Source organism: Crotalus tigris, unplaced genomic scaffold (genome assembly GCF_016545835.1).
Source record: "Crotalus tigris isolate CLP2741 ecotype Arizona unplaced genomic scaffold, ASM1654583v1 scf7180000017564.2150845, whole genome shotgun sequence".
Classification (NCBI taxonomy): Eukaryota; Metazoa; Chordata; class Lepidosauria; order Squamata; family Viperidae; genus Crotalus; species Crotalus tigris.
The window spans coordinates 1,779,456-1,803,460 of NW_024096475.1; the positions used below are offsets into that span (position 1 = coordinate 1,779,456).

Consider the following 24,005-nt stretch of genomic DNA (forward strand, 5'->3'; position numbering starts at 1 on the left):
CATGTGCTATAGGACTTCCCTATATACAAATGCTCAAAGCTTGGGGAACAAACAGGATGAACTAGAAGCAATAGTACATGAGGGAGGATATGATATAGTCAGATAACAGAAACCTGGTGGGACCAAACCCATAAATGGAATGGACTGATGGATGGATACAAATTGTTCAAAAGAATCAGGTCTACAAAAAGAGGAGGGGAAGTTGCACTATATGTAAGAGAACACTACATATCTACAGAAATGCACATGATCAAAGATAAAATCTCTCCAGAATGTATATGGGTCAATATAAAATAGAAAAAAAGTGACGTTGTCATAGGTGTATATTACAGGACCAACCAATCAGAAGAAATAGATGAACTCTTTGCCAACCAGCTAACAAATGTTTGTAGGAAGCATACCACAGTAGTAATAGGAGACTTCAACTATCCAGATATCAACTGGGAGACAAACTCTGCAGTGAGCAGGAGATCAAACAGCTTCCTAACCAGCCTAGCAGACAATGTTGTCACCCAAAAGGTGGAGGAGGGAACTAGACCTAAAGTTATACTGGACTTAATCCTTACAAATAGAGACAAAGTGATGAGGGAATTGAAATTGCTGGAACCTTGGGTGAAAGTGACCACATCATACTGGAATTTAGTGTAATGCAACACTAACAATAGAAAACAATCCAACCAGTGTCTTAAACTTCAAAAGAGCTGACTTTAACAAACTCAGAACCTAGGAAAGATCCCATGGATGAAAACCCTAAGAAGCGTGGGAAGCCCTGAAAAATGCAATCATAAAAGCCCAGACCAGCACAATACCATTGAGAAAGAAAAACAAGAAATTCAAGAAGAAACCAGCATAGCTGTACAAAGATCTCTCTGACAAACTGAAAGACAAAAAGGACAAATACAAAAAACACTAGAAGTTTTTAAGAAGAGACTGGACAGCCATTTGTCTAAAATGGTGTAGGGTTTCCTGCCTGAGCAGGGGGTTGGACTTGATGACCTCCAAGGTCCCTTCCAACATTATTATTATTATTATTATTATTATTATTATTATTATTATTATTATTATTATTATTATTAGGAAAGAGGGGCACATAATTAAGGCTGATTATCAGCAGACAGCCAGAACATGCCAAGATGAAGTCAGGAAAGCAAAGGCTCAGAACGAACAAAGACTTGCAACAGAAATCAAGGACAATAAAAAAAGTTTCTTCCAACATATTAACAACAAGAAAAAAGTCAAGGAAACTGTAGGCCCACTAAAAAGAGAAGATGGCAAGGAAATAACAGGCAACAGAGAGAAAGCAGAGCTGCTTAACTCATACTTTCATCAGTCTTCACACAAAAAGAAACTATAGCCCAACATACCAAAAAAACCATTGCAAAAGACATATTGGAAACAAAAATTAAAATAAGCAAGAAAATGGTAAGAGAATACCTATCCGACCTTGATGAATATAAATCACTGGGACCCGACAGATTACATCCCAGAGTTCTGAAGGAGCTAGCAGATGTTATTGAATCACATATTTCATAAATCCTGGAGCACCGGGGAAGTACCTGAGGATTGGAAAAGGACTGAAGTGGTTCCCATCTTCAAGAAAGGAAAAAGAACAGACCCAGGAAACTACAGAACAACCAGTTTAACATCAATGCCTGGGAAGATCCTAGAAAAGATAATGAAAAAACAGATCTGCGAACAACTAGAAGCAAACAAAGTCATAACCAGTAGCCAGCATAGGTTTGTTAAAAACAGATCATGCCAAACCAATCTTATTTCATTCTTCGATAAAGTGATGCTGGGGACATAGTATCCTTAGATTTCAGTCAGGCATTTGGTAAAGTAGACCACAACCTAGTCCTTGGTAAGCTATAAAAAGGTGGAATAGACAGCATCATCACCAGATGAATCTGTAGCTGGCTGGCAAACTGAACTCAATGAGTAGTCCTCAATGGCACTATATCCACATGGAGAGAAGTAAGCAGTGGGGTACCACAAGGTTCCGTCTTAGACCCAGTACTCTTCAACACCTTCATAAATGACTTAGATGAGAAAATTGAAGGGGAACTCATCAAATTTGCAGATGACATCAAACTGACAGCAGTAGCCAACATTCCAGAAGACAAACTCAGGATCCAAAAAGATCTAGACAAACTTGAACAATGGGCCCAACAAAATGAGTTTCAATGTGGAGAAAAGCAAAGTTTTAGAAAAAAATCAAAGCTACAAGTACAGATTGGGCGAGACCTGGCTTAAAAACTAACTGTGAGAGGACCTTGGAGTCCTAGTGGACAATCACTTGACTATGCGCCAACAGTATACAGCAGCAACCAAAAAAGCTAATACAATCCTTGGTTGTATAAACAGAGGCATAGAATCAAGATCACACGAAGTATTAGTACTACTTTATAAAACCCTAGTAAGACCAGATCTGGAATACTGCAGCCAATTTTGATCACCATATCATAAAAAAGATATTGGGAGTTTGGAAAAAATTCAGAGAAGAGCAACTAAGATGATCAAAAGCCTGGAGACTAAAACATACGAAGAACAGCTGCGGGACTTGGGTTTAGCTAATCTAAAGAAAAGAAGAAATAGGGGAGACATGATAGCAGTATTTCAGTATCTGAGGGGCTGCCACAAGGAAGAGGGGGTCACGTTCACCAGAGCACCAGAGGGAAGGATGAGAAACAATGGTTGGAAACTGATCAAAGAGAGAAGCAACCTGGAATTAAAGAGAAACTTTCTGAGAATGAGGACAATCAACCAGGGAGGGGACGATATGTAACATTGTGACATGAAATTTAATGGATTCAGACATTCCAAGCCTCTACTGGGACATCTATTCCAAATCATGGATTATTGTAATGTGATTGAGTCATTGTGATTAAGCTAGTTAATCTCTCCCTGCATTTGCGTGATCACAATATCATCTTTAGTTAAATAAAATAATGGCTTAATGTCCCTGTTGTGGTTTTTCTTTTTTTTAAAAAAAACTTTTTATTAGTTTTTTTCCCCATACATTCAGTAATAATTTTTCAACCAACGTGCTGTCTGAGTTTACATTTGCTAATACATATTTAATTCCTAATCCTTTATTCTTTCCTCTAGCCATCAATAAAATAAGTCCCAAGTTTGATAATATTCCATTTCTTCTTTTTCTTTCAGTCTCATAGTCAGTCTGTCCATCTCTGCGCATTCTAGTATTTTTTTTGATTATTTCTTCATCTGATGGTATTCCTTCATTTTTCCAATATTGCGCAAATATAATTCTTGCCGCTGTTGTGACATGCAAAATCAAATATAAGCTTTGTTTGTTAGTCTTTTCTGGCATTATACCTAATAAAAAAAGTTCAGGTTTAAAATCTAATGTTCTCCCAACATCTTTTCTAGCCAACTATGTATCTTTCCAATAACTCTTTACTTTGTCACATGTCCAATGGTTTTCCATTCTCCAACATTCCAAGATGGTATTCTACGTCATGCATCTTGCAAAACTATTTTGATTTCTCTTTGGAGGTCAAATTTTTTTTTAGGGAACTCTTGTCTTCCTCTATTGACTGGAAAGAAATATAAAAATAATCTCACAGATCAAAAGGGCACCATGTTGGGAAAGGTTAGTTTAAACTATATTGTTACTTTTTTAGAAATACTTTAGGTATGGTTGCCAACATCTAAATGATGTTTTAATGTAGGATAACCACAATGAAAGAGAACGCAAATCACAACCAGCATTTAATAAGGTTTGCTTTTCTTAGTCCAAAAGTCTAAATCATTCCTTTGTTTTATTCTCTTCAACCTAACATATAATTGAATCCCATCCTCATTCAGATAAATATACTACACACATTCTTAAAATACATGGACATACTGACTGCAAATAGCCCAGAGGCAAACAGAGTATCTGCTATTCCCTTTTTATTATTTTTTTCATTGTTTTAACAACTTGCGTGTTCTTCTTTAATCATTTACTAAAAACAAGCCTTGTTTAATGGGATTTACATTTTAGTAAACTAGTTAAGATGTACTTCTCAGATGTCTATGTTTCAATAAATTTCTTTTGTAGTTGATGTTATTTAAGAAAGTCACGTTGTAATGTAGATTAATAAAGATGAGTAATTTTTATAAAAGGAAGTAGGAAACATGACTGAATTAGCCTTGTGTAACATAATTTTTGTTTTTTCTCCTGTGGAAGTAAGTTTTCATGGCATGATATTTCACAGAAAGGATTGTTTAATGTCAGTTTCACGTATTGTGCAAATGCCTAGCAACAAGTAAACAATGAATAGTAAACTTCTTGTATTATGGATTGTAATTGATTAATTCAGACTAGTGCTCATTCACGATGCTTTTCAAACTAAAAGCCTAGTTCAAGATAAGATTTAGCAGACAAAATGTGAAGTTTGGGAAGTACAGGAAGCAACAAAACTTGATGTTGTTGTCATTGTTATATTTTTAATCCCATTTTATATATAAAGAACAGAAAGAAAACTGAAGAACTCTGGGCAGAAAGAGTGGTTTTATAGTCTCTTGACAAAAAAGTGTACTGTTAACATGACCTTTCTAGCAATTGACAACATGGCAGTTTTAAGATTTAGATTAGATTAGATTGAAAAGTTTTTTTATTCATAAAGTCTACATTATTCACTCCATCACAAAGGAACTTGGTACACAAGCAAAAATCAATGGGGAAGCCAGCAAGAAAGGTCATATGACACAGTCATATGACGTCTCAACAACTATAGTGATTTGCTTAACAACCTTAGCAAAAAAGGGTGTAAAATTGGGTACACTCACATGATACCTCACTTAATGACTGCAATTTGTCAAATCACTGTTGTTGTCCATCCAGATAGCTCATGATAAATACAATAAAAACCTGTGAAATACCTAATACTTTAATATTAAATTTTCAGCAATTAAAAATTGTGCACTTATTCATCAGCTTTGTGAAATGAAATACTACCCCATTCAGAGCTATAAAGGAAGCTCACTTCTTGATATTCAGGACATTGCTTATAAGCACTATGTACTTACTTAGAGCTCGAAGCATTGTTAGAAACCCCGCACACTCACTTTACGCATGTTTCTGTTGCTGCCCTCTGGGAGGAGGTTTTGAAGTATTTCCAGCAGGACTACCAGATTCTGTAACAGCTTTGTTCCCTATGCCATCTGTCTGGTAAACTCGTAAGATTCATTTTTCTAACCATGTACATGTATATATCCAAACTAGACTATGTTGTTTCTCTGTTTCATAGAATATGTTTGGGTATGGGGGTATATGAATTTTTTTTTCTCATATTGATGTAGCTTACATTGGAGGGGGTGACCCTTTGAGAGCTGTATGCAACGAAATTTCATTTTAATGTATGCCAATTAGTGTACATTTAAAGTGACAATAAAGCTATTCTAAGTTCAGAGTCTAAGTTCTACATGGAATGTCCATGGTATCAGCAAGTTCTGAACTAGCAATAACGCTGACTTGCTGGGATTCAGCTATTGTCAACTGCCATTGTCCCTCACAATCTCCAGGTGCCAGGTCAAGCCTGCCCCACATCTCCTGTTCTGCCTGAGTTTCATTAGAGGTTGAACAGAATGGGAGAAGGAGCCAGGCTACAGGACAATCCATGCTGAAGTGCACAAAGGCTCAACCATGCATTCAAGGAATAAATCAATATAAAACAATGCCCCAAATTTCCCATTTTTGCAGGTATTCCAGAAAGATACCTTGATCAATGGTACTGACCATCACTGAACGATCTTGCAAGTCCCAAATGGGCATATCAGTATCCTCCAAGTCCTCCTGCAAGTCATCAGCAAGAGTGACCAATATAGATTTCATCCTATGCCCAGATCTGAAATTCCACTGGAAAGGATTCAGATAACTCATATTATCCAGAGGCCTCTGTACAGTAACTGAAACTCATCTATCTTCTCTACAACATTGCCAAGGAATAATGTCAATACTTGTCTAGGATGGCTGGGCCCAGAGATGGTGTTTTGAGTAGGAGTCACATCACTGTCTTCTTTCATCTCATCTAAGGGTGCATCTGCTGCCTTCTGGATCCCTGCCACCACCTGCTCTTTAATAACCAAGAGGAACATGGATGTAATTTGCAGATAGCTGATTTCAGCTCACAAAGGAATCCCTTGACTTCCTCAAAAGTACCATCTTGAATGAAGATTGTATTTTCATGAGATTCTGCCCACCTGCCATCTGGCTCAGAGAAAATGTGATTTTGTCTTCAAAGTGCATTGCAAACTACTCACAAAGACAAGCGGTGTCCCAGAACCTGAAATGAAAAAGCTTAGTCTAGATGAAGTTGCTAGTCTGCACTCTCAGACACAGGAAGTGCAGTGAGGTATTTTGGAAATGCTGGCTTTGCTCTCAGACCTAATTTGGACAAAAAAACAACAACAGAAAAAGAATAAGCAATCATATAATTTCCCTCAAAAGTGATATTTTACTGGAAACACACTGAAGGCAATATCATGAGGATACAACAGAAAAAAAAGAAGTTGCCATAATGTGTTTGTGCATGGTTTCGTGGAGTTTAAGGTAACGAAAGTAAACACTATCTCATAGGTGTCTTGGTTTCTACCAGAAACCAAGAAATAGTCCACTTTTCTACTAAAGTAAGGGATACTACACTGGATAAAACACAGGAGTCATAATTTCATCTACTCTGAGACATGCTCACAACACTAGGAACAAGCCATCAATAGCTCATTATTAAGCAGGATGTTCTCTGGCCATCCCAAAGAAACATATTTTTATTTCTCCCTTTGCCTCAGTACTGGATCAGGTGCAATTTCCCACAAATTTCTTAGAGACCACCATTTGAACACTTCTAATTGGTGCTTCACAGACCAGTCAAGGGAGAAGCTTTTATATTTGAGGTCATTACTGTTGCCAGGGAGACGTCATAGTGGGATGGGGGTATCTGGAAAGTTTATTTCTACTTAAGGAAGCACCTAAGGTTTAAACATTGTTGAACCAAAATATGATGCAAAGTGAAGGAAAAGTAAATTGCTTATATAACATTTTAGCAACGACTTGAAAAATGAATCAGTGCTGATTTGGCAGATTTCACCCTCCCAGAATATTGCAGGAGGAGAATGGCAGATCAGAAGGAGGCCCTGTGAGACAGAAGGGCATGGAGAGTGCTGGTCCATAGTGTGGCCAACGGTCACATACGATTGAATGGCTGACGACAACGACGTGATTTTCTACAGTTTCTCACAGGTGGATGGTTCCCCATATCAGACTGGAAGAAGTCAATATGGTACCTGATTCTTATATACTGTTCACGCTCCAAAATCATGCACAGAGAGGGTTTCAAACCAACTGTACTTCTGCACACTGCTTTCTCTGTGTAAATGCTGATGCATTGGTGCGTAAGAGCAGTGGCATTTCTATGTAGCAAGTTTCCTCCACAGGAATAATGAGTGAATATTAGTATCTCATCTCCATATAATATGATCCCAAACTTTTAAAAAGCACCTATGACTGCTCAAGAGTGCTTTAATAATGTCTTAGGTCCTACAAGTGATCAACGGGCTAAGAATGACTTTATTCAATGTTATTTTAAAAAAGTCTCCTTGGACCCCGATTCTCAGGCAATTAGAAACAAGCGATTATCATATACATGACTAGCCCTTTCCACGTATAATAGTAGGACCTTGTCCCTTTCCCCTGGTTATGTAACAATTGGTCCCATGTGCAAAAACATTCTAATTGCACTTCGTATTGAAAACTTCCTGTTAACTCTCCCTAGGGTGACTATCCTTCAATTGGTGGTGAATTAAGATTTTCTTTTTGTCGCCGTCACTGAGATGAAGCTATCAAACTAGTTTGGAATCTGCTTAGCACATTGGAATATAGGCACGCCTCCTTCATAGGCACACAAAGACAAGAAAAACAAGCATTAAAAGATGTAACTTGACTATTATTAAACTTTCGGAAAGCACAACTTTAGTATACCCAAACAGCTGGCAGGACATTTTGAGGCCAATTCTGCAGAAGCCAAGCAATTGTGGGTTAAGATGGCTTCCAACTATTATGTAACAGCTTCAGAGTTGCAGCTGTCTGTTCCTTATGCCATCCTCCCCCAACTGATGTGCTGGCCTATAACTGCATTCTACTGGCAAAGAGAAGAAGAATTGTGGTCCACCCATCACTTCAAGAGAGCACCGATTCAGACAAGGCTGTTCTGAACTCAGTGGTAACATTTTGAACTGATGTTTTCTTAGCAGAAGTAAAGAAACTACAGCAGAAGACATCAAACGAGATATTCTGCAGTTACTGTACATATGTTGTTATTTATAATGCTAATATATGTTTCCAACAGTCACAATATGTAAGAATAGAAACATGCAAAGAACTATGTTTCTGTCTTGCCTGGAAATTGTGTTAAGAATACAGTAGACATTGTTCCCAGTGAAAGTCCGGAAAGTTCCTCTAAAAACAGAGAAATCACTATGAATGCAGGTAGTGGATGGGGGAGATGTGATGAAAGAAATCTAGGAGAAATAACTGTCTGTAATAACAGAATGCAAATATAAGCAAATTAACCTTAGGCCACTTTAAATGTCATGGTTGCTGGCAAATTATTATAAAGCAGCCAATGTATAGAATTAAGTTGGCTATGTATAGTTTCTCCACAAATCGTTCATCTGTATAGCGGAGATCCACTATAAAAATATTGCTAAGCTGAAATCCAAACATAAAAGAATAATTCCCTTTTAAGATACAAAGTATGAATATTTTGGCACAGCTAGAGAGTTCCCAAAATCTATAGAAGCTGCTATTTAATTTTAAGTGCCCCCCCACTTCTCTTCTAAAACATTAGTCAATGAACTACATTATGGAACAATTAGCATCCAAAATTGCTCAATAAAACATATACAACCTTTTTTTAACCCTGAAAAAAAAAAATGTTCTAAGGAGCTTAGAATAAAATTTTGAAAAGCTCCAAATGAAACTTAGGTTAAAATGCCATACCCTGAGTGCCAATTTTAGCCAAAGTATTTGCATTTTTCTTATTCGTTTTAAAGAGAGTAAAAAATGTATAGCAGGAATTAGGGCAAGACTGAAATGATGGTTGAAATGATTTTCAAGTTACTGCAAACTCCTTCGTCATTCAAACTGCATATTTGGAAGAAGCCAAAGACTGTAGCTGAGAGACTCAGAGTGAATTTTCTTTTTATACAGTGGACCTTTCCTCACATTCAGCTAACAGTGGCATGACAATGTCTACCTGGCAACGTGGGGTTTTTTTGCCTGCTGTGTTCTCATGCTGTTATCTTGCACACATCCCATCACCACTAGGAGCGAGAAAGGCCTAAGCCAGGGGTAGGCAACCTTGGCTCTTTTATGACTCGTGGACTTCAATTCCCAGAATTCCTGAGCCAGCCATGCATGGGAGTTGAAGTCCACAAGTCATAAAAGAGCCAAGGTTGCCTACCCCTGGCCTAAGCCACCCTTAGCTGCTCACAAATTGAAGTAGTGTTTTCCTCTTCAAATCTGTTAACTTGAAGGGAAGTTGGAAGATTAGCAGCAAATGGAGATGGGAATATGGACAGGAGAAAGGTTAGTAAAACAAATATAATTTTCAGACAAGCTAAGGATTTTGAACGGCCCTTTGAATCAGCAGTGGGGAAAGGTTCATGCCGAATGAAAGAGTGGATAAACTCTGGGTGACCTGTCTTAACCAACTGTTCTCTGCCCCATTCTGAATTTCCAATTATCCTAAATAGGTCCTAATTCCTCTTTATTTCATCTCTTTCATAACCCAGAGTTCTTCATTTCCATCCACAGTGGTTACTGCTGTTATTTAGCAGAGGAATCTGGGGAAGAATGCATTTTCCCCATGAAAGGCAATCCCCGAAAGAAAAATGAGTGCAGGTTTTGGCAGAAAACCTCGATTAGTAGTGAGGTTGTGCAACATTTCCCTTCATTTTAAATAGTCTATTTTGAGAATGGGGACAACGTAGTGACTTCACCTTGGCCTCTTTTGTTAAAATAGCTTACGCTTTTTTCTTTTCTCCTTAACTTTTTTTAACATCAGCTCTTCTCTATGCACTCATCCCGTTAGGAATAGAAGCCAAATGAACTCATGCGGCCTTTCAAAATCCAGACAGAATATTTTAAGAAACTGACTGATTATTTCTTGTGCCTGGGGAAGGTAACTGATACATCATTCAAATGTCCTACGTGTGATGTATTTGATGTAATATTTTGTCTGGTCTAAAGTTGATCCAATTTATCATTCTGGGTATAATTTATTTGAAGAGATGGAATAACATCTCAGAGACCGGGTGAAACAAAAATACCTATCTGCCACGGTTTTCTGATATTAAAAATAACTTTCTTACCCTGTGCTATCAGCATTCCTCCTCTATTAGGTTTTAAATTTGCAGAAAGATACTTGGGTCATTGTGTTTCAAATCCCATCTACTGACTTAATTGGAAATGCTGATGGTTCTGCGTTTAGGATCATTTGCTTGTTAAGTAAGTATGCACAAGCCTAACAGATTAAATTATCGTGTTTAAGGAATAGTGTAGAGACCATTTAAATTTGAATGTTTACATGTCACTCTACACAAAATGAGGTCAGAAATATTACAGCTAGTCCTCACGTTATGACTACTCATTCAATGACTGTTCAAAGTTATGATGGTGCTAAACAAGGTAGTCTAGCTCAGAGGTCGCTAACTTTTCCGGGCTCGTGGACCGGAGGGAAGGAGAGCAGCTTCAAAAGTTGTGCCTGTGCATGCGTGCACAGGGCCATGCAGCCTGGCATGGCACTAGAGGCCCCATTCGTGCATGCAGCATGCGCTGACACTGTGTGCATGCATGAATGGCTGCACACACCCCGTGGCAGCTAGCGGCCCATTCACGCATGCACAAATGGGCCACACAACCCACCTGGGCTAGTGGCCCCCTTTGCGCATGCACAAACAGGTCATGGAACTTGCCCCGCACAAGTGTCCCTGTTTGCCCCATGCGCATGCACAAATGGGGCTGCGGGTGGTAGCACAAGTGGTGGGGAATGCATGCCCAAGCGTGCATGCACTGACCATCCATTTCTGTGGCCTGCTGGCCAAAAGCCTGTGGCCCATGGCCCATAGGTTGGGGACCCCTGGTCTAGCTGACCGGCATTGTGCTTATCTCCTTTCTGCTCTATGTGTCCTTGGATCAGAAGGAGGTGTGGACTCCACCTCCTCCTTTTTGCTAACAGGTAGCAGCTGCTCGCAGTCCTTACCTGAGCCTCCTGGCCAATTGCTGCAGCTGTGGCATGCCTCCCTCAGCCTCAGCCTATGCCTCATCTGAGCCACAGGCTGCTCCATCAGGTTAGCATTCTCTGAGCCCCGATCCTGAGCAATACTTGCTCCACACTTTCCTCTGCAGACTCAAACTCACTCTCCTCCTCTGAACTCACATCTGGAGAGGGGTCCAGGGGTGGATCCATGACAGTGACTCACCATAGCACCCATCCACCCCCTGCACTCATGCCATGCCACAACATTCCCTTGCCTGTCTCCATTCTGTAGCACTCACCTGCTAGCTGGCCTGTTTGTGAGTCACATTATCATGACTGGAACATACAGCTTCCTGCCAGCTTCCCCATTGTCTTTGCTTGTTGAAAGCCAGGAAAATGCAAGCTGCGGTCAGAGGAGGTTCTTTTTAAACAACCCATAATGCACACTTAACAATGGCAACTGGGGCTGCAGAGATTGCCATGGCTAAACAATATGGTCACATGACATCATTCTTTACAACTGCTTTGCTTAGTGATGCAAATTCTGGTATAGAACTACCTATATTTTGTTATCATGAAGCGGTTTACTCTGCAAAATGTAGGCCTTACTTCTCTGATTTCAACCTCTTCTAAACACCTTTGGGACCAGCTTGCTGGGTACAGATTTAGGGTAGAGCCTCAATCTTCCCCAGTCTGGGTCTCCACAGGTGGTTTAAATAGCTCATCTGCACAACCATCTTGTGACAATCAAGTTCTATAACTTCCAGGTGTGGATTGAGACTTGCCTGAGATGCAGATGAGGACTTGTATGATTCACAAGCCATATGAAGCAGCCCCGTGAACTATGCATACAAGTTAACTCAGTGAACACTGAAAGGTGCTTTGCTCACACTTAACATGCTTTGTGAAGTTTTTTGAATAGTTTGCACAGTTCAAATAATTTGCTTGGTGGACACTCAGAACACATTGCTGTATTTGCTCTTCATGATTTTTGATAAGCTGTTTTTTTCATCTTGTTTTTATTCCTTGTTAGCTGCCCAGAGTCATTTATTTGAGATGGGCAGCCATATAAATTGAATGAATGAATGAATGAATGAATGAATGAATGAAGCATCTTTCCAGTCTTTCTTTGTGAAGTGATGTGCTTTTTGAGGCTGGAACTGAGTGTGTTTTTCTTCTGGTTAAAATAGCAAGTGAGTTTGCAATTTAGGATAATAGGTGAGATGTCTTCCCCCCCCCATTTATGATAGCTATTTGTAATATTTGTGTTGTTTAATTGCTTTGCTTTGTAAGCCTCCCAAAGTTATTTGCTTAAAATGAGCAGCCACATAAATTTCCTAAATAAATAAAATGAATGCTGACTGAAAAGCAGGGAAAGCTTATTACTTCTGTAATTCTACTTCTATCACTTTGCTGTAGTGATGCAAATATGCCACACAGCTGATATTCAATAAATGTTTAAATTTAGAATGTTTAAGACAACCTCCCCCACACTGGGACCTTCCAGCGACATCTGATCTTTTCTTATCATAGCTTATCTCATTCCTAAATAGCAAGCTGACTTCTAACCATGAGAGAACTAGCCCAATATCACTAGAAGGCTTGTAGTTCATAGAAGCTTGTCCAGCCATTGTATCATCCAGAAATTGCTATTTTTTTTCCAGTCTTTCACATTCCTTTCCCTTCTGTTCTAAAATATATTTAAAAAGCCTGCACCAGAGAGGAGGCCATTTTGACCTGTCAAATCCTCTAAACAGTAGGAGAAAATGACATGACACAAGCCTTTCCTGTGCTCTGCAGTCCTTGAAAGGCAAACAGCAGCTGGATATAAATTTTCAACATTTCACTTCAGTGGAAGTTCACAAAGTTTAATCTGTTCAGAAATGGCAAGAGGTAGAAAGGGCTTGCTTGACTTCCTGTACTATGTAAACAACACATTCACAACCATATACACAGCAGTAAAAAGTATTGCATACCATCTTCGTTCTTAAGAAGAAATGGAGAGCAGAGATAGTAGAATGCTATACATATAAGAATTTCTTTTCTTTTTTTGGGGGGGGGAATCTCATTCTACATTTGATTTGAATACCAATCTTTTTTTTCCTAGCAGCCCTAGGATTTAATATATTATTGTTTGTAGACTTTGATGAAGAGTAATTTTTCTTTAATTGGCCTCCTCCAACCTTTGGGTGCCTTGGAATAACAGCTCGCCGAAGTTTTATTTGTTTATTTATCAAATGGATATAGTTACTCATTTTGCACAGAGTGACTCTAGACCAGCGGTTCTCAACCTGTGGGTCGCGACCTCATTTGGGGTCGAACAATCATTTCACGAGGGTCGCCAAACAATGCAGTCCGCCATTTTCCCCCTTTTCCTTAGCTGTGCTACTCCCTCTTATTCTATTGGCTTTTGAAAGCCAATAGAAAAGACTCTATTCTATTGGCGTTCGAAAGCCAATAGAATCTATTGGCTTTTGAAAGCCAATAGAATAGACTCTCTTGAAGAGAGTCTAATTCTATTGGCTTTCAAAAGCCAATAGAATTGTCCAGGCTGTCTCTGCCCTGCTGAGCCCGCCAAAAGTCCCAGTCTGCAAATGGTGCTGCAAGTTGTCTGCAGCTAAGGCGAACTTTCTGGATGTTTCCACCCCTCCCTGCTGAGCAACTACTAAATGTAAGTAAAAGAGGGCCTTGGGTGGGAGGTGGGAGGCCGGCGGGTGCAGGGAGGGTTGCTGGCACACGTGGGGCCTGGTGGGTGCCTTACCTCCCTTGGGCTGGGCCAGCTGGTGGCCCAGCCGGTGGTCGCCCTGCGCCCTAGCTGCCACATGCCATGGCTGCCCAGGAGCGCCTGGGCCTGCCTGCCGCCGCACCGAATGTGCAGTGGCCAAGGTAAGGCTCGCGGGGCAGTGGCAGGTGCAGGGAGGGTTGCTGGCACGCGTGGGGCCCAGCGGGTGCTTACCTCCCTTGGGCTGGGCCAGCTGGTGGCCCAGCTGGTAGTCGGCCTGCGCTGTCACTGCCGCTTGCCAGCTATGCCTTGGCTGGCGCAGGGGGCGGCACCACGCATGCGCGGTGCTCCCGGGCCGAGGCTGGTGCTGGGCGACGGCCTGCGTGCACCCTCGGCCTGCCCAGTGTGCGCTCCAGCCACAGGAGAGGAGGCGGAGCGTGCACGCCTTCTGCCCCGCCCGCAGGGAAATACAGGTAGTCCTCGACTTACGACCACATGGTTGGGGGTCACGGCATTAGGAAGGTTGAGAACCACTACTCTACACAGCATACAACCATTAGTTAAAACAATAAATGTATAAGAACAATTATTAAAAATTTCAAACAGTCATTATTAAGAGAAAGAAACCAAAAGGCACAAGAAAGAGCGAAAATAACTGCAGTCCAGGAGCCATCTTAGAATTTTCCCGGGTCCTGAAGAATTTCCTGAAAATTAACAGGGGTGGAGCTTGGGGAGGAAATCAGGTCCTCCCACCACACATTCTTCCTGCTGCAATTCATTGCCACCATTGCTCCTGGGCTCGCTCTTAGTGGGCGAGCAGATTAGCAATATGCCTTCCTATTCAGCAAACTGGAAGAAAGGAAAATCTCATCCAGCAAGAAAAGAAAACTGGAAAGAATAGAAGTGTGGATATGGAAAAATATGCAACCACAGTATGAGCATATATAAGTAAAAAGAGGGCCAGTAGAGAAAGGGGTAGAAACAGTGGTGGGATTCAGCCGGTCAAAAACTTCGCCATCACTGCCCTATGCCAGGGCTTTTCAACCAGTGGTACGGGTACCACCTGTGGTACATTGGCACCTGGCAGGTGATATGCGACCATCCTAGAAAAGTGGTAGCGGGGGACGGGAATGAACTGAACCGGTGGCAGCACCGCACAAGCTTGAGCGAGAGATGGCTGGAGCTGCAGGACTGTCAAGGCTCAGCGGAAGCACCACGATCAGGTGTGTATATCGGAGGTGGTGACCCTTTGAGAGCTGTATGCAACAAAATTTCATTTTGATGTATGCCGATTGGTATACTTTCAAAGTGACAATAAAATTATTATTATTATTATTACTACTATTATTATTATTATTATTATTATTCAGGGCTGTCAGGGCTCAGTGGAAGCGCCAGGATCAGCACCAGTCTCCAGCTGGAGCTCGGCGCTGATCCTGGTGCTTCTGCTGAACCCTGAAGAAGCACCAGTCAGCTGGAAAGCAGCACTGATCCTGGTGCTTCTGCTGAGCCCAGAAGAAGCGCCGAACAGCTGGAATGTTGCAGCATCTCCAGGATCTTGTGATTTACATTCAGATGCTTGGCAACTGATTCATATTTATGATGGTCACAGTGTCCCAGGGTCATGTGAAGTGACCAAAACCTGCTGCAACCACACAGCAGCCGGGGGGAATAAAAACCAAACACCCTCCTCCCCACCCCCGCTGCCAATCCTCAACAGAAATGCTCACAACAATGAAAACCTCAGTCAGGAGGAAGAACGCCACCAGATGAGCAGGCAGGTGTCTTGCTCGGCTGTGGCTTGGGGGGCACTTTTTTCAGTGCCATTGTAACTTCGAATAGTCACTAAGCGAACTGTTGTAAGTCGAGGACTACCTGTACTTTATCACTTTTTTCCTCTTTTTTTGGGGGGGTCAAGTTTTTGACACTTTGCTAGGCGACTGGTGATACTCGGATGTTGCCATATCCTAAAAGTGGTACAGTGGGTGAAAAGGTTAAAAAGCCCTGCCATATGCCATCTGTCTGGTAAACTCGCAAGATTCATTTTTCTCGCCATGCACATGTACACATAACCCGAACTAAACTGTTGTTTCTCTGTGTCATATAATATATGTGGGTATATGCATAATTCTGTATTCATTTATTTATTTTTGTCATATTTATGTTGTGTATATCAGAGGTGAGAGCTGTGTGCAACAAAATTTCATTTTAATATATGCCCATTAGTATACATTCAAAGTGACAATAAAGTTATATTATTCTTCTGTTATTATTCTTCTATTCTTCAAAAGCACAGTAAATCCTCCACCTGTTGCATCTGACACTGACAAAAACCTAAGCTCAAGAGGGCCTTGATCAGGCTGCCCTTGAAAACTGCAGTAGGAATTAGCTCAAATCTAGCAAGAGTCAGGGCCCTTCATAAATTACATTTATCCACTACTTTCAATGGTGGAATTCAGCCAGTTCGCACCACTTCAGCAAAACCGGTAGCTAATTATTTTTTGCCCAGGCCCAGAATGGACTTCCGGAAGCGGCATCCACACAGAGAACCAGTTGTTCACATATTTGAATCCCGCCACTGGGTAGTAACCTTTGAATTTGTATTGATTTATCTGGAATTATAGATGTTCTGGACAGTCTATCTGTACATGTGCTCTTATAAGTTATCTATATGTGCGTGAAAAGCAAGAAAAGTGAAAAATAATGAATTTGATAGTTTACAGACATTTTGGGACACAGTAGCACAGTACAACACATTGGTTTTGGTAGCAGCCCACCAAGATCTCAACCAATAAGCGTAACAATCATTCGAGCTTGAAATTGAAATTTCACATTTAAAACTATTGTTCTAGATCAGGGGTGGGGAACCTTGGCTCTTTAATGACTTGTGGACGTCAACCACCTGAGCCGTGCTGGCTCAGGCATTCTGGAAGTTGAAGTCATAAGTCATAAAAGAACCAAGGTTCCCCAACCCTGTTCTAGATGAATAAAATCTTTATAATAAAAAGATTATGCATGGAGCGGGGGCAAGGCCAGTTTTTGGGCACTCGGTCTCTAAAAGGTTCGCCATCACTGCCCTATGCCAGGGCTTTTCAACCAGTGATACGGGTACCACCTATGGTACATTGGCACCTGGCAAGTGATATGCGACCATCCTAGAAAAATGGTAGCGGGGGACGGGAATGAACTGAACCGGTGGCAGCACCGCACAAGCTTGATCGAGAGATGGCTGGAGCTGCAGGACTGTCAAGGCTCAGTGGAAGCACCACGATCAGGTGTGTATATCGGAGGTGGTGATCCTTTGAGAGCTGTATGCAACAAAATTTCATTTTGATGTATGCCGATTGGTATACTTTCAAAATGAAAAAATAATTATCAATCATCACACAGTCAGCCAGCTGTTCAGACTGGATTTGGCATTTTGTCTACCTATCGAGTCCTTACCCAGGACTTGGGATAGGCAGATGTGGATGTTTGATGGTATTACAGGTATCGTCGCAGGATGGAAGCAGTTCCTAATAAGGCCGCCTTTTGCAATTGACTAATAGTGAATTTGTCAATGCCAATGGTGTTCAAGTGGTGCTCCAGTTGTTTTGGGATTGCACCCAAGGAGCCTATTACTATTGGTACTACCCTTGCTTGCTTTTGCCACAGTCTTTCTATTTCTATTTGTAGGTCTTTGTATTTTGTTATCTTCTCCAGTTCTTTCTCTTCTATTCTGCTATCTCCAGGCACTGCCACGTCCACTATCCAGACTTTTTTGTCATTATTATTATTATTATTATTATTATTATTATTATTATTATTATTACTACTACTACTACTATTACTACTACTACTACTACTACTACTACTATTATTATTCAGGACTGTCAGGGCTCAGTGGAAGCGCCAGGATCAGCGCCAGTCTCCAGCTGGAGCTCGGTGCTGATCCTGGTGCTTCTGCTGAGCCCTGAAGAAGCACCAATCAGCTGGAAAGCAGCACTGATCCTGATGCTTCTCCTGAGCCCAGAAGAAGCGCCGATCAGCTGGAATGTTGCAGCATCTCCAGGGTCTTATGATTTACATTCAGATGCTTGGCAACTGATTCATATTTATGATGGTCACAGTGTCCCAGGGTCATGTGAAGTGACCAAAACCTGCTGCAACCACCCAGCAGATGGGGGAAATAAAAACCAAACACCCCCACCCCACCCCCACTGCCAATCCTCAACAGAAATGCTCACAACAATGAAAACCTCAGTCAGGAGGAAGAACACCACTGGATGGGCAGGCAAGTGTCTTGCTCGGCTGTGGCTTGGGGGGGCACTTTTTTCAGTGCCATTGTAACTTCGAACAGTCACTAAGCGAACTGTTGTAAGTCGAGGACTACCTGTACTTTAGCACTTTTTTCCTCTTTCTTTTGGGTCAAGTTTTTGACACTTTGCTAGGCGACTGGTGGTACTCGGATGTTGCCATATCCTAAAAGTGGTACAATGGGTGAAAAGGTTAAAAAGCCCTGCCCTATGCCATCCGTCTGGTAAACTCGCAAGATTCATTTTTCTCGCCATGCACATGTACACATAACCCGAACTAAACTGTTGTTTCTCTGTGTCATATAATATATGTGGGTATATACATAATTCTGTATTCATTTATTTATTTTTGTCATATTTATGTTGTGTCTATCAGAGGTGAGAGCTGTGTGCAACAAAATTTCATTTTAATATTTGCCCATTAGTATACATTCAAAGTGACAATAAAGTTATATTATTCTTCTGTTATTATTCTTCTATTCTTCAAAAGCACAGTAAATCCTCCACCTGTTGCATCTGACACTGACAAAAACCTAAGCTCAAGAGGGCCTTGATCAGGCTGCCCTCGAAAACTGCAGTAGGAATTAGCTCAAATCTAGCAAGAGTCAGGGCCCTTCATAAATTACATTTATCCACTACTTTCAATGGTGGAATTCAGCTGGTTCGCACCGGTTCAGTAGAACCAGTAGCTAAATTTTGTTGAGTTCGGAGAACCAGCTAAACCCATGCTGCTTCTGGAAGTCCATTCTAGGCTTCAGAGGCCTGGAGGAGATCTCCCAGGTCTAGAACGGCCCACCAGAAGTGCATGGATGTCACTTCCAGAAGTCCATTCTAGGCCTCAGAGGCCCAGGCCTGCATCCACACAGAAAACCGGATATTTAGGTATTTGAGTCCCACCACTGACTACTTTTAAGTAATGTTACTAAGTGAACAAAAGATGTTAGAAAGTTTTGACTTCAACATTGCATGTGTTTGGGCTGGAGTTTGGCCGTTTTCTCCAGTAGTCAATCTTTAACTTTTTTTTTTCACGAGAAAGTGTCTCCCCATGTTTATGCTCTTTTACATCCATGGCAGAGCAGTGGGCCTCTAAGTGATAGTTGATTGGTCCTCAATAGATTGAAAATGTACTAAAAGAAATTGGGTTGTGCTACATGATTAGAAGAGATTTCAAAAACAGGAATGTTGGATTTGGCATCAACTAGAAGTAAGAGACACCCAGACCAAACAATAGCTTGGTGGAACCCCATGGCTGTGATGCATGGGCAGATCTCTCCATTCCCAAAAAGCAGGACTGTGTGAATGTGAATCACATTCTTGAGAGAGCAAGAAAGGGAAGAAGAAGAAAAAACCTTGGATTTTGTCCAAAACAGACAAATGTTAATTTATATTCTATAAGAGAACTTTCACATCTCCGTATCACAGAGATCTCTCGTGTTTTTAGTGTAAAGGTTTGTATATGCTTATGTGTATATCTCTGTGTGTCATAAATGGAATTTAAATGTATAAATATTTTAAGTTTGGAATGGAGTTAGGAAATTTTGCTCAAGCAGCTACATTTTTTCCCCTCAGTCTTTGGACACCAGACACAGAAGAAAGGAGGCAATTGGCTCTTACTCCCCAAATACCACTTCATTTATCTCTCAAGGGAAGTGTCTTCTGCATCCAAACAGATGGGCAGAGCTTTTGCCAAGCAAACAGTTTTCCTCATTTGCTGGGAACACAAAAATCAGACAGTTGTCTGCTTTTCATTCTTCGCTGTTCTCAACTAGCAGTAAAAGAATCTCCATATTTCCCAGCGCGTTTATTTGTATCAGCTTTAGATGGAAAGAAGCAGTCAAATCAGGGAAAAGATTGGGAAGACTGTGGTTTTATTGACACAGGCCTCTACCTTAATGCACATATTTGATTCGTTCAGTAATGTTGCATTGCAATGTAGTTTGTGTTATTCTGCTGTGAACAACCTTGTATACTTCACTGTCCAAGAGCAAAATGCCCATTCCTCTCTAGTCCCTGTACAGGCTATTGAATCTAATTTCAACACAGGAAATATAAGCAGTCCTTGTCTTATGACCACAATTGAGCCCCAAATTTTGGTTGCTAGGTGAAGCATTTGCTAAGTGAATTTTGCCCCATTTTGCAACCTTACAGTTGTTAAGTGAATCGCTGCAGTGATTAAGTTACTAACAAGGTTGTTCAGAGTGAATCTGGCTTCCCTATTGGCTTTGCTTCTCAGAAGGGTTGCAACAGGAGATCACATGACCCCAGGATATTGCAAAAGTCATAAATATGACCCAGTTGCCAAGGATCCAAATTGTTGTCACCATGGGGATACTGCAATGGTTGTAAGTGTGAAAAACAGTTGTAAGTCAGTTTTTTCAGTGCTGTTGTCACTTTGAATGGTCACTAAATGAACTATTGTAAGTCGAGGACTACCTGTATGTCTTCCATGACATGTGAAGCCGTAGAACAGACATATCAAACACAAGGCCCAGGGGCCGGATGCGGCCCACGAAGTGGTTTCATATGACCCGCAAAGCCATCCTAGAAACAGTGAGGGAACGGCCCCTGCTACCTTGGCCCTGGCCCAGGCCGGCCGGCAGCCAATGTACAATTTTGTGGTGGCCATCTATGCTGAAACATATTCAGTCTTGCCTCCACAAGGCTGTCTGGAAATAGCAAGGGACCAGCCCCTGCCGCGTTGGCCCTGCCCCCTGGCTGCATGCTGGGGAAGTGTCACCCTTTGTGAGGAATGAAGAAATGGACTATGCCAGTGATGGCGAACCTTTTAGAGACCGAGTGCCCAAATTGCAACCCAAAACCCACTTATGTATCGTCGGTTGCCAGGTGGGCGTGGCCCATTGGGTGGGTGAGGCTGCGGTGGTAACAGCAGACTGGATGGGACTAAAAGGTTCAATCAATCAATTCTAATTTTGCGAAATCTTTTTTTTCCCGTGAGAAGTTGAAATTGATTGATTGAACCTTTTTTTTTTTGCACACGGCAGCAGAGGCCTAAAGCGAAAAGGTTTTATAAAAACCAGCTGAAGGCCTAGGACTTGGGCGATGGCCCGTGTGCGCACAGAGAGGGCTCTGCGTGCCACCTGTGGCATGCGTGCCATAGGTTCGCCACCACGGGACTATGCCTTGGCACTTGCCCCGGTCCCACCCCCTTCTGCCAGAGACCCTCAGATCTGTCCCACTCTGCCCAGGCCCCCACAGGCCCCCTTGACGTGAACGATGTAGAGCTGGCCATGCCCACCCAGTAGGCCACACCCACTCCATCCATGCCCAACCAGTAGGCCACACCCACCCTGGCCACACCCACCCACCCATCCACCCCTGAGGGCAACCGCAATGTTGATGTGGTCCTCAATGAAATTGAGTTTGACATCCCTGCCGTAGAATAATAAAGTCGGAGTATTGATGAAGAGTATCTCTGCTATCCTTCCCCTGCTACGCTTAACACTTAAGGTTACTCTCTTATTCTGCCACATGGTAGGTAGACTCGGGACATCATAAGAGCTTGATGTTTAGGATCCTTTTAAAGCCTATTTTTGTGGTTACTTTATTGCTTTTGTTGGAAAGAAAAGAGTAAGAGGTCAGAGCAAGAAAATTTGGAAAGTTAAAGAACTTTTGAGAATATAGACAACATAACATACTACAGAACTATAGAGGGCTTTTATGTCTGCCAAATAGGAATTTAATTGTCTTTACACATTTGATAGAGAATGCTCATTGAGTCACATCAAGCAAAGATATTTGGAACAAAGAGAATGGCAAATGATTGGCAGACCTTGGATAGTATTAGATCAGAAATTACTATTTTAGATACATATTCAGAAAAATTGGAACCAGCTAATAGTTTTGGCCATATATGGATTTTGGCCAAATATGGATTTTTGTTTTTATGCATCAATTTAAAATATACCACTCTAATCCTTTAGCCAGGTTTATTACAAAAGCAATCATTTTCTCAACTAGTAAGAGGACATATCAATCCTGTTCTTCATCTCCTCGTTTATTGGAACCACAAGAAGTGGTATGCAAAGGGCAGAAAACGAGTCACTGTGGGTGAGTTGGAAAGCTACATAAATTTGTTAAACAAACAAACAAACAAATAAATAAATAAATACATTTTCTTTAGAAACGGCAAAAGAAACAGTAGGAAAGAGAGCTGGATTCTATGGTTGTGTTTCTAAAGGTCTCTGGCTAGAATGGAATGAAAAGAGAGAAGGAGTTATGCTTCTGTGACCTTAAAGCCCATGAGACTGCCAATGGGAAATCACATTGATTTGATCCACCAGAAGCATTAGAAATGCAACAGCTGCACAGAGGTCAGCTTGCCAGAAAATGTTAGGCTTTTGGAGTGCGTGCATCAAAACCTTTTGTTTCTATCGGCAATCGGAGTTGACCCCAGGCCCTCTGTGACCAATTTGTACTATTTTATTTGTCTCAATAAAGGACATTTTTGTTTTGTTTCCTTAGATATCACTTGATGTTTTAGAAGAGTTCCCTCAAAGTGAAGGCCACTTTTGGGCCCATTCAGAAACATTGTGAAAAATCAATGAAGTTACAGAATTTAGACTACTACTGAGAGGAAACTATAGTAGCAAAGAACCGTTCCAAAAATGTATTTCTGGTACCAAAGCAAATGTACTCTTACACTCTATTTTTCAAAAGCCCAAAATATGTCAATGAAATATTTGCTGCTATTCTGTTTTTAGATTTCCCTGCATGTTCAAGGTTGTCAAGCATACAAATCAAGCATACAAATGTTTTATATCAAGTCTTGTTAAGGGCAAGGGTGAAGTTCCAAAGAACTGTTTGTAAACAGCTCATTTAGTATGTATTTCTGATTTGTATCCAATGTTAATTATATCTAACATCTGTTCTATAAAACAGCATTTATACTATGCATGCACTCCAAATTTTGCACCAAGCAATGATTAATTTTTAAAACCTTTATATAGGTTAATGACAGTTGAGCACATTTTATAGTTAGATTAAATGTGAATTAAACTGCATTCCTTTCCCATCAGTGAAAGTCTCTATTAATGGAACAGGAAGGGCCAATTCACCTTCCTTTTTAAATGTCTAAGTGCTCCATTGGATTGCTCACCCTTAAACAAAATTAAGACTGGCCAGGTCTTCCAGGCATTAAATTTCCATTAAACAAACAGGAGTCCAGTCACACAACATGGTATTTCATCCAGCTTCTCTTATGTAAATCATAACTGCCCAAATGACTGTAATAACCTGAGTGCCATTGCAGTGAAAAACACATTTAAAAAGATGACATTTTCTGAAGACTTTGTTCTATGCCCAGAAGCTTCCATAGAATTGCAACCTGTACACAATTTTGTCTTTAATCCTTCTTGCTATATTCAGCAACAACAACTTTTTAGGATGCTGTTGAGAATACTGTTATTTCCAATTGTAGACTGAGGAATCTCTCTCTCTCTCTCTCTCTCTCACACACACACACACACACACACACACACAGAGAGAGAGAGAGAGAGAGAGAGAGAGAGAGAGAGAGAAGGAGGAGGAGAGCTATGTTAGTCTAACACAGCAAATAAATTAGAAATGTGGTAGTACTTTTTCTGAGGAACAAATTTTATTAAATGTCATTGGCTTTCATGAGTTGCATCTCATTTCAATCAGATGCTTGAAAACACACAATATTTCTCAACTTACCGTATCACAGATAAAACCCCTATGAGGGAAAAT

At 41.0% G+C, this 24,005-nt stretch overlaps 1 long non-coding RNA gene across 1 annotated transcript in view; it reads left to right on the plus strand.

Moving 5' to 3' along the window:
- The window catches only part of LOC120310745, a 52,753-nt gene extending 29,011 nt beyond the window's left edge, over positions 1–23,742 (plus strand). The window contains exon 4 of the long non-coding RNA XR_005557449.1: positions 22,761–23,742. This is a non-coding gene — a long non-coding RNA (uncharacterized LOC120310745). The remainder of the gene's footprint in view (positions 1–22,760) is intronic.
- The last annotated feature ends 263 nt before the right edge of the window (positions 23,743–24,005 follow it).